This window comes from Dermochelys coriacea, chromosome 6 (assembly GCF_009764565.3).
Source record: "Dermochelys coriacea isolate rDerCor1 chromosome 6, rDerCor1.pri.v4, whole genome shotgun sequence".
Classification (NCBI taxonomy): Eukaryota; Metazoa; Chordata; order Testudines; family Dermochelyidae; genus Dermochelys; species Dermochelys coriacea.
Genome location: NC_050073.1, coordinates 79,033,712 through 79,050,976, shown reverse-complemented (window position 1 = coordinate 79,050,976; position 17,265 = coordinate 79,033,712). Strand labels below are relative to the sequence as shown.

Genomic DNA, 17,265 nt, shown 5'->3' with positions numbered 1-17,265 from the left:
TAATTTCCAGTGTAGACACAAAACTTCTTAAATATTACCCATACATACATTTTGCAGTGATTATGAGGAATAGGAATTCTGGGAGACATTTGTGCTTCAGGCAGGTACAATACCTTCTGGAGTTCCCAGAAAGTGAGCCACTATGATAGCCTTTTAAAGGGTGTGACTTCTGGTCCCTTCTGAACCCAGCCAACGCTGCTGGCCCATGGGGAAGGACACGTAGTGTCATTACATTCCCTTTGCCCCTTACTATCACCTTTGAGATGGAGCAGTTCTTATACTCAGGAACAAGAATTGCAATTGTGTCTGGCCCCTGTGTAGGAGCACAATGTAGGGAAAGATGCTAAATCTGACCTACTATCATTATTATATTCATTATAATCTCTTTTTGCACCTTTTTCTACTATGCTTAGGTATCAAGCTGGCATTGACTTTAATTGTGCCCCCAGTACCCCTGGACCAGAGCAGGTGAGCCCAATCCAGCCAATTAAAGAGGGCTGGACTACACCTGGACCTATAAAAGGCTGCTAGTAAGCCGATGGGGGAGATGGAACTAAGACAGGCTGCACCTTGGGAGGAAAGGCCCATGCTGGAGTAGAGCTAGCGCTTATGGTTGGTGTCTGGGGACTTGGCAAAGCAGCCCTGGGGCTGTTGCTCCAAGAAGGGAGCAGAATCAACTGAGACTGGGAAGCTGCCAGGAGCTAGAGGGCCAGACACTCCAGGGAGATGTGGCCTCAAAGTTTGGGGAAAAGGATTAACTTAAAAGACTTTTCTGTTTGTTTGCTAACTTCTGTTAAGAAATAAACCTGTGAGAGATATTTTGGAGCTGGGGCAGAAGCTTGGCTAGGTGAAATGCCCCCATTAATATCAGCAGCAAATTTGGTCCATGGTTTTTTGAGACAATGTGTCATTTCAAATATACAAAACAAAACTAGGTTTCTTTGTAGTTTCACATATAGAATTTTTATTTCAGAAGTAGAATTGCTCGTTATACCCTGCCCTAGTCTGAACAGCAGCATATTAACAGGCACAATGCAAATAGAGAGCAACTAATGACAGATTTATTTTGCATAATCATTAATGCTAACTCTTAGTAAATATAAAAACACAGAAGTTGTTTCATGCAATTTAATAATTAGGTTGCTTTGCCAATTCTTAAACTAAGAAAAAAAAATTAAAGTCCTCCCCTTCAAAGCTTCAGAATCATGCTTGGCTAAATAAGTTTGCAGTGCTTCCACAACAGGAGCCCCATATAGTTTGCATATTGCTTCTTCAGGTGATCTTGGCTCATCCTCCTCATTACAGTCAAGAATGGTTGGAAAACCTAAGTTAAAAGAAAGCTATTAAAAATCAGTCAGTAAGTCTCTCAAGTTAATATATCCTAATTTAGCAAAAACATATATCCAGATCCAGCCCCGGGTGATTTTACAGAGCTTTTGCAGCCTTGAGCAGGTTTCTGTGGATCAGAAACTAAAATTTATTTTGTTGAATATGCCCTTCAGTCACAGGTCCACACGTTCTTCTTAGAAATTTACAAACAAAAACAAAATATTCAAATCTTCTTCAACAGGACTGACTAACTAAAGAGGGATTTCCATATTTGAGAAGGAGTGATTTTTTTTTAAAATCATTTTACCCACTCTCTGTCAAATTATTTTATTGCAATTATTATTGCAGCTGCGCCAAAGAACCCCAGTCATAGATCAGGACCTTATGCCAACCACTGTACAAGGGAACAAAATCAATAAATTAAACAAACAAAAACAGTTCCTACCCCCAAAGAGCATACAACCTTAGAATAGTGTTGGACTCCATTATTCTGCTTTGAATTACTGACTATGTCAAATGGGGTTTGGTCATAATTTCTGAAATCAGGGCGAGTGATTTTGCTTCTTAAATATTTTAAAGTGTAGAATAGTTACATCATGGTGATAATCACAATAATGTAAGATGTGTCTATTTTAGTGACAAAAGCTTTCTTCCAATCCTTACTTTGAGAAGATTCATAGTCTTGAAAACTGGCTATAGAATTCAAGAACAATTTGAACAACGTTTTGCAATTTGAGCTTGTAGGATGGAATGCCCTTCCATCCCCTCATATCACTTCCGCAACACACCACATTCACCTGCCTGAAGGAGTTTTCATCAATATCGAAGCTCCACAAGGAAGCCATTCTTGAACTTTTGGCTCATTGATCACTCTGGTCTGTCCTGCACAAGACCCCCAGACTTTCTCAGGTTTTTTGATTTTGTTTTTTAAACATTTAAGGCTTTTCATTGTTCTCCCTCTAGTGGATAATAGCATTCATTGCAGGTGAAGACCATCATCTGTTAATAATAAAGGGTAAAATACAATTAATTTGAATATGATACAATATGAGTAAATGAAATTAAGCAGAGCAAATGTGTCACTTGAAGCCTGCAAGGATATTACGGGGAATCAGTCTCTATCTTGTGTAAAATGATGACTGAATGTTGTCTGTTTTATAGACTGTCTTGCATCAGAGAGTTTTTGTAGCAGATGAGAAATAAAACCTAAATCCTGACCATTTATGGCACATTTTGCATGGGCAAAGATGCTTATCCTAGTGCCCTGGCCAAATTCAAGATGGATAATGAAATTCTACCTCCAGTTTCACAGGGCTAGGGTAGTCTTCTCTTTTTAATTTTCAGTGTGGTATTGTGCAGTTAGAGTTTTCACTTCAGAGGTGGTTTGCACCTGATTGCTGGGCAAAGCAAACTTTTAAATATACATTGTATGAAGTTCAAAGCCTGTAGTTTTGTCTCATGGTGACAGCAGGAGGACTCTACTTTTGTGAATAAGGTTTACTCACCTAAGTAAGATTAGCAGGATTTAGCCCATAGTTTGTACAAATACTATGATGAAAGCATTGTGTATGTGTTTTTTCCAGCCACAGGCCTTCACAAACCTATGGTAATGTATATATTACAAGAACTCATGTCCAAAACAAATAATATATTGTGATGTAGTGTGCTCATGTGCTGAAGTGATGTGGTTTGTAATGGATGTAAAGGAGATTTTTATTACTTCCTCAAGACAAGAATAGGATGCTGTATCGCTCCCTGGTTTTCCATTATTTGACATTGGTGTAGTAGTAGCAGCATCCAAAGACCACAGTCGGAATTCAGGCTTCACTGTATCCACAGTGTAAAAAAAAAAAAAAAAATGCATAGGCAGATAGGATGCCTGCTTCAAAAACCTTGCAGTTTAAATACAAAAGATAAAACCAGAAAAGTTGAATGATAAAGGTCATTGTATCAAAGGTATCTTGTTGGTTACATTTTTTTTTAAAACTATTTCCCCAAACCATCCCTCACATGCATATTATCTTGTCAATCTGTTCCATCGTTGCTTCCCTAATGCACCCTCCTTGACAATGCATAAAGCACTGTGTAGAGATGGGCATAGTGTGAGCGAGAGTGTCTGAAATCCATTATGGAGGGTCCCTGTTTAATTCCAGTGATCTCTAGCAGTTCTTTGCCATTGGAAGTGAGAAAGATTGCTTCTAGTAGGGGTTCTGGGCTCTCAGACTAAAACCGTGTATTGTTCTACTGTAGCTACACCCAGCCTATTTATTACAATACTCCACCACAGTAGCTAGCTTTCACTTTGATGGATAGGATGTAAGCAATGGGTGTTCTGGCTTTTGTCTTGATAAGAAAATCCTTAACACTTTGGGAACAAGTTACCAGACAGGAGACCCAATTCATTGCTGCCCTATAGGTTCTTGGCCCATTCAGCAGGCATGACACCATCCCCTAGTTCAAGGGGGCACACCTGTCACTTTCTGAGGTGGGCTAGTGCTGTCTTAGGGAGGGTGGAGGCATGGTCAGGACTTCCCTATGCCCTGGTGACTCTATGCCTTCACAAGGCCCATAAGAATTTTTACTTTTGTTTTTCTGCCCATAGTTGTGACCACTGTAGTTCTACATGTAACCATTTTTTTTTGAGGCGGGGAGGGAATGGCAGATAGCTAGTACCCTGCAAAGCAGTGAGGGAATGAGGAAATTTTGGTTTACACCATTGGAGAGAACACCCCTCTTTATGAAAAAGTGTTAGGAATATCTGATGTCCATAGAGTGCACGCACAACTTCAGTTTTCAAAGGCTTAATTCAAAAGACCCATAGTCAGTACACTGCCTGGGCCTTGACATCTCTACTGCACAGGATGAAGAGCTGCATTCACCTGGATGGGACTTGCGCCTCTAGTTCCAAGAAATTCTAGATGGATCAGATGTAAAACATAAATCACACTGGTCTACAACTGTGGCATAATTTTGAGGACTGACAGCGATGATGCACTGTGTTTCCCCCAGACTTACATGTTGATATTTTTCTCCCTGTTGTGGCAGGGTTAGTTTTAGAATACAAGAACAGCCATAGTGGGTCAGATCAATGGTCCATCTAGTCCAGTATCCTGTCTTCCAACTGTCCCATGCCAGGTGCTTCAGAGGAAATGAACAGAACAGGCAATCACAGTGATCCATCCCATCATTCACTCCTAACTTTTGGTAAACAAAGGCTAGTGACATTTATCCCATTACAGCCCATTTATGCTACTTGGAACTATTTATGTAATTTCTCTGTGCACAAGGAAAAGAGAAGATCCCTTTAAATGGTTCTGAGACATCAAAAGTTACAGCACAATTGTTTCACCCATTTATCAGTGATATATGCTCTTTAATGGCCTAGAGCCATACCACAGGTCCTTTATCTCAGTGTAGACATACCCTGCGTGGTTGAACTCTGAAATACAGTTATCAATCCAGGAGACTTAAAGACATCTTTGGGTCACAGCTCCTATAAGTCTCTTCCTAGGCATACTGACGTTCAACCAATCAAGAAAGAATACACTGTATATAGGTCATTAGAAAATGCTCTGCATGGGAAACCCCTGGTGTCATTCACATGAGCTGGTTTCCATGCATCCCGATAGAAATGAGTGAAGTCTGAAGAGGCAGGAATGGAATGCCTATCTGTTAGTTGGCAGTTGCTGGAGACAGGCTACTTTGTGCCCAGAGTACAGCAGTCTCTTTAGCTGACTAGTCCGAGAAACTTGTCAAAGTTTAGTGGGTTGAGTTGGTTACCTGGGGTTCTTTCAACCCAAAGCTCTTGGTAACTTTTACTCTGTGCGAGGTGGTGTCAGGAAATAAATCAGGGGAGACATGGCCATCCAACTGATAGATGGCTGGCACAAACAAGACAACCCAAGAGCGCTTTCACTTAAACCTAAACTTTACTTAGTCTCAAGCACTTACGCATGTCCGCAACAGGTTAGTAAAACACCCCCAACCCTTGATAGTTACCGAAGCTGAGTGTGGCTCTCGAGTTGCACAGTGGCAGCCCATCTGCTGATGGGGAACACAAGATGCATCCAGAGTTAGAGTCCAGTCCTGAAGAGTCCCACTACCTCAAACTTTCCCCCCTAATTTATACATTAGTAATACAAGTGACATGTCCCTTAAAGAAACTTGTTAAGCAAGCAGTTTCAATGGTCAAGCAGAGGCCTTCCTTATGATTATTGATTAACCAGGTGTAGGTTTTTCCCTGGAGATTGCAGTCTTGAGGCCCTAACAGACATTCCTGAGGGCACATCCTGCTCTTCTAAAATGCATACATCAGGAAGGACGTGGGGTCAAGCTGTCCTTTCTGTGGCACCCAAAGCCCCCCTCTCCTCCTGCCTTGGTCAAGCTGCTGACTTGGCTGCTTTTAGCATCGAGCAATAGTGGTTTCAGGCACTTTACTGGTTTGCCAAAATCTCCCCCATACAGAGTAGGTTTGCCATCTTTTGGCGTTTTATTTCTCTCATGACATTCTGGTACAACACCTTCACATTGTTATTACAACAGGTGACATTCCATGAAGTGTCATCACACCACTACACAGAATGATGGCATCCCATAAACATGTCATCACAGTAGGACACGTTGTCTTATGATCATGTTTTTCTGGCCTCAAATCAAATCACTTTCATCATGGTAAAACTCTCCTACCAGCACCACATCAAATTCAGAACAAATGGCAATCTAAACAACCACAGAGGCTTATTTTGTCAGGTGTCAGCCCATATTTTTCAGTAAAAGAAGATGTATTAACTGAGACAATACTGTACCTGCTTTACTGGTCTTACTTCTTTCGTAAGTTTCTAATCAAACATAACTGCCAGTGATCTTGATTTTCCTTTGGTTTTATGTGGAAAGTAAAATGGCTAGGGAAAGAGTGAAATAATAGAAGCCTGTAAATTACTAATGAATATTCATTGATTCATGTAAGATAGTAAACCAGGGATTGGCAAAGTTTGGCATGCGGCCTGGCAGGGTAAGCCCCGTGACAGGCTGGGCCAGTTTGTTTACCTGCTGTGTCTGCAGGTTCGGCCGATCGCAGTTCCCACTGGCTTTGGTTCGCTACTCCAGGCCAACGGGGGCTGTGGGAAGCAGTGGCCAGCACATCCCTCGGCCCGTGTTGCCTCCCGCAGCCCCCAATGGCCTGGAGCGGCAAACCGCAGCCAGTGGGAGCTGTGATTGGCCGAACCTGCAGACACCGCAGGTAAACAAACTGGCCCAGCCCACCAAGGGGCTTACCCTGGCAGGCCACTTGCCAAACTTTGCCAATCCCTGTAGTAGACCATGTCCCAACAAGTTATTTTGCTTCCTGTAAGACTTTCAGTATAGCTTAAAATAGTTCATAGACTCTTCACTGCTGAGAACTTTTTAAAATTTTTTTTGCATTTCTCAACTACCCTAAAGCATAGGATTTTCAACATGTTTGATACCCTATTTAACATTTAATCCCAGAGATGGGATGTACTCCCCCCACTGGCCCTGAAAGATCTGAATTAGGCCAGGTGGGCCCAATCAATTAAGATACAAATAGGGGAGTCTTTCAAAGTCCTTCTGTACCAATGACATCAGGCAGTCCTCATGCCCACTGCCCTGATTATGTCCCTCCCACAGTCTTCCTATTCATTGCCCCTACCAATACCACTCCAGAACCTAGGCCCACTCTCTAATCTGGGTTCCAGTCCAAGACCTATAACAAGTATTTAAGATCTGGGACTTCACCAATCTTATGGTTCTCTTCCCTGGACTACTTTCTATTGTGCTTCCTTAAGCTCCTTCTTCATCAATCTTCCTAGTCAGACACCCCACTCCACTTTAGCCGTGCTAGGTAAACCCTTCCTTCTGGATTCCTATCTACCCTTCCTTTTCCCTTAACTCAGAGAGAGGCTGCAGGTTTCCTTCATCCACTGCTTCCAGACTTCTGCCTTTTCAAAAGCACCATCTGTTCCCTCCCAGGCGAGACTCCTTCTAAGCAGTGCCCTCCACTCAGCTTAAATCTCCTCTGTTTGCATCTTAATTGGCTGAATGGGTCCACTCCATCACAATACCCTAGAAGAACACCAAGGCTGAAAAGGACATTTTTCCACATAATCTTAGATTTTAAAACTTCTGAAGGGTTGATCTTTCTGCTTTTTACAATGAATGCTAAGTAGCTGCTACACAGTGGAAGATCATCAAATATAAAATGTTTCCTAACATACACAGGAAACAAATATTTGGTATTAGACTTTCTAAAGAAGGGTTTTTTTTGTTTTGTTTTTAATTTCACATGAGAGTTTTGTCACTTGCTCTGGGCATTAGACCCTTCATGGGTTCTCAAAGTCCAAGCACCAGCCCAAACCCAGATGTCTACACTGTAATTTTATAGAGTCAGCTGACCTGGGCTCTGAGATTCAGTGCAGTGTAATCATATCCATAAAGGAAGGAGACACCACATGGCCTAAAGATTATCCCTACACACAACAGTGATTAGAGGAGAATCCCCCTGACAACATAAGGATAGTAAAAGACTATTCATAATATTCTTCAAAGAAGGAGAGCCACATCTCTGCTCACAGAAAAATTGTTTTGAAGGTGAGGCCTTATGCCAGGACAATCATCATCAGTCCTCCTCACATCTGGCATTTGCTGCAACCCTAGCAGGGGTAGTAACTTTCAGTGGCAATGCAGCCCAGTGACAAGTCGTCACTGACAGTCTTGGCAGGAGGCATGAATGCAGCACATATAGGCATACCAGAGTTTAGCATTCTAAAAATAGTGTAGCTCTGGCAGCGCAGGTTAGCTGCCTGAATACAATCCTCCCCAGAACTCTGAACCTTGCTCAGGTATGCCTACATGTGCTGCATTTACACCTCCCAGTGGCATTGTAGACATACCCAAAGAGTTAACTGACAAAAAACACTTATCCAAAGTGTTTCTTGTTATTGCAAAGCTGTTTATTTGGTGGGGAAGATAGGGAATGTAACAGTATCCACTGAAGAGAGTGCATACTAATCCCCTTTTGTGAGAGGTGTTGTAGGATAGTGTAGTTACAGGAGACTATGACAGACTAGGCCTTCTGCTTACCAGATTGCCTTACTGCAAAGACAGCATCTGCATTCTTCTGGACTTTACATGTGTAGGAAGACAGATGATTTATTCTGCTTAGACCCCAAGGGATCTATTTCCTCCCTTGCCTCCCCTTCCCCCATTATGTGTGGATGGTTTAACAGGTCTACTCCCTCCAAGCCCAGTCCTGCCCCACTGAAGTCAATAGTAGTTGAATTGGACTCGTTAACACCACTGTGACTTATGCACACAAATGCCTTGCGCAATAGACATTTGAGTAAGGAAAAGCACAGTACATTAACATCAGAACTTCATTAAAGTGTTAGATACCTGTAGACAAAAGACCATATTTAGCAATATTCTTATTTTCTTTCAGGAACTGTGGCGAGTAAGCAGATACATTTATCTAACAACCTTTTCAACAGAGGCAAATGTCTACTTCTCACTTAGGAGTGGCATAATTGTGAAGTCTCCGTCAGATACATTTAGTGTTACTTTATTCAGAAGTTTAATTAAATTTTGATTACTCTAACATATGCCACTGTTTTATAATTGTATTAAAGATTAAACAAAACTAATCTATTTGTAATGTAGTAATGGGTTTTTTTTGCTGTGTACTGTAAACGTGCATAAAATTAACTGCTCAAATTCTGGCACTGCTCCCACACAAGAGGGATGACTGTTTATTGTAAGCCATATTCTGCCATTTATAGGTAAGACAAATTTCCTCAGCTACAAAAAGACCTATTGAAAAAGCTGCACACAGAGAGGGAACCACAGATTCAGTTTTCTGCCTGCTAAGTGCCTATAGGGTCTTAAAAGAATAAATAGATTCTAAGGAATCTAGCCCCCTTTTAGCTAGTGAATATGCCTGTTTAGGGCTTTGTCATGAGTTTGCAGCTCTGCACTGTATTGTGGGGAGAGCTAGAGAGTTGCACCAACTCAGTGGGAACTCAGACATTGTGCCTGAAGGCTTTCCAAGAGCTCTGGAGCACAGAAAGGAGCGTAATCACTGAACCGTGACCTTGGAAGAGTGTGCAATGTCTACCACCACCATTTGCGCTTACCCAGCTCTGTTGACCAGTATGGCCACCTATCGAGGGGCTGCTATTTTGCCTGGCTTTTGCTTGATGGTTTTAGAGAGGGAAGTTCCTGGTTCCCTCTCCTCATCCTCCTTTTGCATAATGTGTAGCCAAGCATGGTTTTGCCCTTAAGTCTACACAGTGCTTTGAACATATAACATGCAAAATACATACTAAATAGTATTATAATAATCCATATTAATAATTGTAACAATCCTCTCTTTATTCACATCCCTTTTTCAATATGGCTTCTCCCTTGGAGTCAATCAATATTAACTTAGCATGACTGAGATAATCTTAATGATTGTCTGGTTGCAAAGGATAAGAAATATTCTTAATCTTGAATTAGACAGACAAACTGGCTGGAATAAATCACCAAAATGGGTAGGCCAGGACCCTTTTACCATGGCATGGATGAGTGGGTTTAGGGGTTAGAAAGAGAGACAAAGGGGAAAGCTGAGAGAAAGGTAAGAAAGAGAGGCTTAGCCAGGTTCTCTCATTTCTTTGGGTCAGCTCAGGATGCAAGATTTTAAACTTCATCTGTAAAAAACCCAACCCAGTAGGTGAAGGGTTTTTTGAAAGTAGCTTTATATCCCAGTATGAAGCATTGCAATTTATTTTACAGTCTTTGATTAACTGGTTGTTTTCCATAAAACATAGGCTTGGTTTTATATCAGCTAAACTAGGATTATTGCAAGTGCTTCAAGGACGGTCCACAGGTAGCACCTCCTCTCAGAGCAGCCAAGGATTAGCTCTTTCCAAGACAGGAGCCCCCTTCAGCTGCTCACTCTTCGCACAGCTGCTGCTCTCTCATTCTCTGCAACTCAGGGTGTTCCCTCATTGTGATTTGACCCTCCAGTCAGGTCACTATGCATGTTTCCCCCTTCTGGAGTATTAAAGTCTTTTCTTATTAACCGTCTTAAGCAACCATTCCATTCACTGTCTCTATAGGGGCACTTCCCCAGTAGCTGGTAGACTAGAGGAACCCAGGCCCACCCTTACTCCAGGTTCCAGCTGAGGGACCCTCTAGTAAGCAACCAAGATCTGTTCCATCCCATACCTTACTTCCTTTTCCCTGAGACTTTCTTTACCTTCTAATTCTCTGAATTAACCAGCCACAAAACTTCCTCCTTTCACAGAGTAACTATAGGCTGCTTGCATCTATAATCCCAAACACACTGCCCTTCTCCTAGAAAGTGACTGCAAAGTACTTCTCTACAGCTTTCTCTTCTAAGCTCCACTCCCAGGCTTTATAGAAGCTTTCCTGTTCCCACACATGTGAGCGTCCCCTAATTAGGGACTTTCTCTCAGCCTTAATTTCCCCAGCTTGCAGCCCAACAGGTTAATTGGCCCACCTGACCTCCATTAAGACATTAGGGTTGAGTGTGAGGTCAACACCTTATCACAGGGACCTTTCCTTAACTCACTTGATGCTGATTTCTGATTTTGGATCTAAAGGTCTCAAGTTCTATGCCTGCTGATGTCTCAGATATCTATATGTTCTTCTTGGAGTATCAGCCTGTGTAGATCCCATGATCAGTATATGTAGGGCCCACATGTATGAGATCAGGATCTCTAAATAGCAGTGTCCACTGGCTGAGCTGGTACTGTGCATGCCATTATTAGCCCAACCCCCACCAAAAGTCATAGAGGGCAAAGCAGCTGCAACTGTTCCTCAGTTCCCTCTTACTGTCCATGGCAACTAGATGGATTAAGCAGTGCCTGCTACCCCTTAACGGAATCTGCTTCTAGAGACTTAGCTAGTTAAGTAGTATTAATTCCACCCCCTCCCCGACCATTTATTTTTATTTCTGCCTTTAAAAAAAGATTTAATTTATGTTTTTCTCCTTGATGCCCCATACCATTTTTCAAAGCTAAAAAAGCACATCTTCAAAGCTTTCTAGATGCAAACTATGTCTGTCCTGCAATAGGCTCACTCCATTCACCAACAGCCACAGCTGCTATCTATTTTGCTTTGGTGAGAGCAATGCACCAGACCACTGCTTGGTATGTCATTCCTTTATAAACAAGTGTGAGAAAATCTGCAGACATGCAGGAGAAATTATATACCCTTGAACAATCCATAAGATGGACATCACATCCTGAAAATCCACTTCCAATATGAGTCTCTGATACAGAATGTACCCATCTCCACATGCCATCTTTGTACAAAGTATGTCTTGTGAAGTATTTGAAAAAAAAAAAAAAACCAACTCAGTTTGCTGCTCATTATTGTACTGGTAAAGTATGTGTGGCAATGTTGTATGCGAAGTTATAAGATTCCACTGGACGGTGCTTGTGACACTACACCCCATACACTACACCATATTCATCATAGTGATATGATGCATATATAATTATATATCATAATATATAATTATGATGCATTTTGTACAAGATGGGTCATATGAGCAGTCATTGGAAAAGTTATGATTTACCAAATATGATTATCCTATGCGTGCATGTGTTATTTTTGTATCTGAAGCTATGAATATTGACTATGTATCTGTATTTCAAATGGGATTACTCTAGATAACACCCACAGCTAGCCTTTCAGGTACAACAATGAAGAAACTAGACAATACTCATCAACAAAGACAATGGACCACTGAAGAGCCTAGCCTTCCTTTAAACGTTTTAGCCAGACTGTAAATAATGGCTGCTATGACTCAGCAAGGCATGCAAGGGCATGTGACCAGACCACATGACACTGAACTCCATTTTGATATCTGTATTTTTCCACAAACTGGGCTGGGAACTTAGCTTGAAACAAAGAGTTCCCGCTATATGGAGAGACTATACAAGGTTGGAAATAACATCATGATTTGTCTTCACTCCTCCACAACACCTGAAAGAAATTCAGGAAGACAAAGGACTAGGAAAAGGGGAGGGGAACCTAGACTGTACAGCAATTGCAGTCTGTGCTTTAAGAATCTGCTTGCATCATCAGTCAGGGTGAGAAATTGCTAATTCATATCCTATCTATCTAGTATTTTAGGATTAGTTTGCAGTTTTGTTTATTTGCTAGGTAATCTGCTTTGATCTGTTTGCTATCACTTATCATTTAAAATCTATCTTTCTGCAGTTAATAAACTTGTTTTATCTTAACCAGTGTGGCTTTAAGTGAAGCGTCTGGGAAAATCTCATCTTGTTAACACAGGCTTGTTGTGCATATCTTTCCCACAACAAGGAGAAAGTGACCTATATTAATGAGCTTGTATTGTACAGATCCCTGTGCAGTGCAAGATGGCATGATTGTGGGTTTATACTTCAGCAAGGGTGCAAGGCTTTGGAGCTGGGAAATTGGCGGTTGTCTCCTGTTTGTCCTTGAGTGACTTAGGTAAAGCACTCAGGTAGTTCAGTTGGGTGTGTTGCACCACCTGCTCTCATGTTGGGTAATAACAGGGCCTGGAGAAGCTGGCTACGTCACCAGCAGAGCAGTGTCAGATGGGCTGAATAAAGTAGGGAGGATGTCTTGTTCAAAGAATAACTAACGAGATAAGGGGAAATTTCTAAAAAAGTATCTTCTTTCCCCATTGGTCCTTTTGGTCAGGTACCAACCAAGTTATTTGAGCTTCTTAACCCCTTACAGGTAAGGAGGAATTCTAGGCTACTTTTAGCTGTATGGTTATGACAACTAACCACATTCTTATAAACATATCTATTTTAACAATATTAAAACATGATATAAACTGGTCATTGGGAAGCTTAGACTTGAAATTAGACGAAGGTTTCTAACCATCAGAGGAGTGAACTTTTGGAATAGCATTCCAAGGGAAGCAGTGGGGGCAAAAGACCTTTCTGGCTTTAAGATTAAACTCGATACGTTTATGGAGGAGATGGTATGATGGGATAACATGATTTTGGTAATTAATTGATCTTTAAATATTCATTGTAAATAGGCCCAATGGCCTGTGATGGGATGTTAGATGGGGTGGGATCTGAGTTACTAGAGAAAATTTTTTCCTGGGTATCTGGCTGGTGAAACTTGCCCACATGCTCACGGTTTAGCTGATCACCATATTTGGGATCAGGAAGGAATTTTCCTCCAGGGCAGATTGGAAGAGGCCCTGGAGGTTTTTTGCCTTCCTCTGTAGCATGGGGCACAGGTCACTTGCTGGAGGAGTCTCTGCTCCTTGAAGTCTTTAAGTCACGATTTGAGGACTTCAATAGCTCAGACATAGGTAAGAGGTTTTTCGCAGGAGTGGGTGGGTGAGATTCTGTGGCCTGTGTTGTGTAGGAGGTCAGACTAGATGATCATAATGGTCCCTTCTGACCTTAGTATCTATGAAAACACAGGTGAGTCAGACTAATTGCAAAATACATAGTTGTCAGTGTTCAGTCAAGGCTTAGGAGCCTTGGCATGAGCTGGCGGTTCGTTTGCCACCATCATTGTAGGCACAAGATACCCACCTACCCTCAGCAATGGTCTTCTGAGTATTCATCCAGGAAGAAGCTGAGGTTATCTCAGAAGAGACCATCAACTTCCTCAGTGATTGGCTAGTCTTCATCTGCTTCCAGACAGCAAGTTTTACACAAGAAGTTTGAATCAGTCAACAGCCATCCCTAAACCCTACTTTTGGATGCCAGCTTACTTTTTCTGTTATGCTGTAGGACTGGGCAAAACCTTATTGATGCTAGGGGGTGTAACACCTGTCCTTCATTCAGGATAAATGTAAAAAGCAATTGAGCTCCTTTATGGAATAGATAACTGAAACAACTGGAGCCTCCACCCAAACTACAAATAAGGCTGGAGTAGAAGTTGAGCCATCCAGCCCAAGGGGTTTTCCAAGGTTCTGATAACCCCCGCCCTTTATGTTTTTTAATGGATAGCATAGTGTGTGTGTGTTTGTACACTTGTGAAACAGAGAAAGAGAAACACCCTGGAAACAGAGGTGTAAAAAGCAGCAGAAAGCCACAGACAGCCAGAGACGGACTTGTAACATGACCCTGTGAAAAAGCTAAGAGAGCTTCTGGGTAAAGCACTAGCAGGACAGAGGCTTGGAAATATGAGCAGAGAAACTGTCTCCAGTTATTAAGTCCTACTATATACAGAGAAACAGAATTTTATGTACATTCTTTGCAAATAAACAGGAATGTGTCAAAGAAATACTTTACTCATTGCTGTGGTGCCTGTTTGTGGCTGCCTCTGGGGATTAGCTCTTGAACAGTCTGATGCCCTCTCCTTTGGTTGCTTGCCCCGTCTCTCCATCTCTCTCTGGGCTTGATTGCTTCCTCTTTGTAACTCAGAATGCTTCCTTTTTTGGCTTGGCCTTTTCCAGGATATCAAAATGCCACCGGATGATCTGTCACAGGAAGTCTGTTCCACTGCCCACACTGTGCCACTTCCCCAGCAACTGGTAGAGAAAATTGAGTCTGTCCACTACTCCAGGTTCCAGCCTAGCAATCCTATGACCAATAATCCCAGACCTGTTGCTGTTTCGTTAGGCTCTTTCCTACCTTCCTTTCGCTCTTTTCTGGTCCACCCTGGGTTTACCAATGGAACCTCCTTTGTCTCCTGTGACTACTTCACGTTTTCCTCAGGTTCTTGCCAGAATCTGTATTCTAGATCCCTCTCTAGGACATAGCTGCACTGTTTCTTCCTGCAGCTCCTTCTTACTCGCCACTTCCTGATTATATACCAACACAGCCTGGCTCTGCCCAGCTGGGCTTCATCATCAATTACAGCTTATCAGCTCTGGCTCTCCTCCATCTGCAGCCTGTCCTGGGGTTAACAGGTAGGGCCAATTCAGACCTTGTCAGGGTTGACTCTCCATCACTAATTTCTCCTTCTAACAGAAACCACCCTCAGGACCCCAACTTTTGGCTAACTACTTGGAATGAGGTGATGTGTGCGGGGCAGGCAGGGTCACGTACCCCCACCAGATTTGTTGTTTGGCTACTACTGAGCATGCTCACATGGACAGATGGGTGCTGAAAGTTGTCTCCCATGGATTCCATCCAATTTCAGGCTTTACCCATCCTTATCCGTCTTCTGGGAACTTTCTCACAAAAAACAGCCAAAAGCAAAAGTGGCTTCCTGGCTGTGACTCAGAGCTATAGAAGGGGTGCCTCTGGATTTCCTAATATTTCCTTATCCTGAAGAAAAAAGGGGGTCTTTGCCTTTCCTAGAACTGAGAAGACTGAACAAATACATATGCAGTCTCAGACTCAGGATGATAACACTTGCCTCCATCGTTCCTTCCCTTCAGACACAACAATGGCTTGTGGCTCTCAGCCTTCAAGACACATACTTCCACATTGCCAACCAGCCGGCACACAGGAAGTACCAGCAATTCAGAGTAGGGCCCAATTATTACCAGTACAATGTTCTACAATGTGCTCTTTCCATAGAACCAAGAGTCTTCATGAAATGCCTAGCTCGTGGTAGGACATCATGTCTACCCATAACTAGATGATTGGTTGATCAAAGGCAGATCTCTTCGGAAACTTGTCATAGCTTTGAAGTAGGTCCTTCTAGCCTCTCACTGACTGTTCTCTACACCACCTCACTCTCAAGATAGTCATCTTAGTCACCATAAGTTAGCCATAAGTAAGTGAACTACGAGCTCTCATAGCTGACCCCCATACCCAATATTCCACACAGACAAGGTTGTGTCAAAACCTCATTCAAAATTTATTCTCAAAATTGTGTCATTTTAATTTGACTCCAACTATTATTTTACTCATTTTCTTTCCAAAACCTCATTTCTTTCCAGGGAAAAAAACTCCACACCTTGGACATTATATTATCTTGATAGAACAAAGCCTTTCAGACAAATGCCCTATCTTTTTGTTGCTATCTCTGGTGTTTTTAAAGGTCAATGTCATCTCCTCTGAAAGAATTTCTAAATGGATTACGAAGTGTATTTCCATCTGCTATCACATGGCTATTACACATCTTCCTCCAAACATTAACATTGTACTGAAGCACAGGTTGCCTTCTCTGCATGCTTTAGAAACATCCCCAGATCTGAGATTTCCAAGGCAGCTACATGGAGTAATCCCTTGCTTTTGTTAAACACTATGCCCTCAACCTGGCCACAACATCAGAAGTCAAATTTGGTAGGGCACTCTTTCAGACACCTTTTTAGTTAGTGGCAGTCTTCCATATGGAGCATTGCTTATCAGTCTTCTAGAGAAGGACCCAAAGATAACATCTTCAAGAACCACAGTTACTAAAAGGTAAATAACCATTCTCTATATAGCCACAGTTTGTTAAACTAGGTGGGACGCTGCACCCCATATTCTTTACAGTGATATTATTATGATTGATTAAGATATAATTATTATATATGTTATGCAGGATAAGTCATGTAAGGTGTCCTTGGAAAAGTTATCACTTGCTGAATATGATTATTCTATTTGTTTGCATGTACCATTTTTGTGTCTGAAATTATGAACGTTGACTATGTAACTGTATTTCAAATGGAGTTATACCTGGGTAATGCCCACTGGACAAGATGCTTTCAGTCAAGATCAAAGGTGGGCAAACTACAGCCCACGGGCCACATCCGGCCTGCGAGACTCTCCTGCCTGGCCCCTGAGCTCCTGGCCCGGGAGGCTAGCCCCGGCCCCTGCCCCAATGTTCCCTCTCCCCCACAACCTCAGCTCACTGTGCCACCAGCGCAATACTCTGGGCGGTGGGGCTGCGAGCTCCTGGGGCAGTGCAGCTGCAGAGCCCAGCCTGACCCGGTGCTCTGTGCTGCGTGGTGGCGAGGCTGGCTCCAGCCGGGCAGCGCGGCTGTAGCGCCGCCAACCACTGGTGCTCCAG

The 17,265-nt window shown here is 42.4% G+C and overlaps 1 long non-coding RNA gene across 1 annotated transcript; it reads right to left on the bottom strand.

The window, feature by feature from the left end:
- Positions 1-942: 942 nt before the first annotated feature.
- LOC119856873 lies at positions 943-17,005 on the bottom strand. The gene is made up of 3 exons (XR_005293443.2): positions 14,610-17,005; positions 6,135-6,230; positions 943-1,324 (listed from the first exon to the last, which is right to left on the bottom strand). It is a non-coding gene; the product is annotated as an uncharacterized LOC119856873 (long non-coding RNA).
- Between the last annotated feature and the right edge of the window lie 260 nt (positions 17,006-17,265).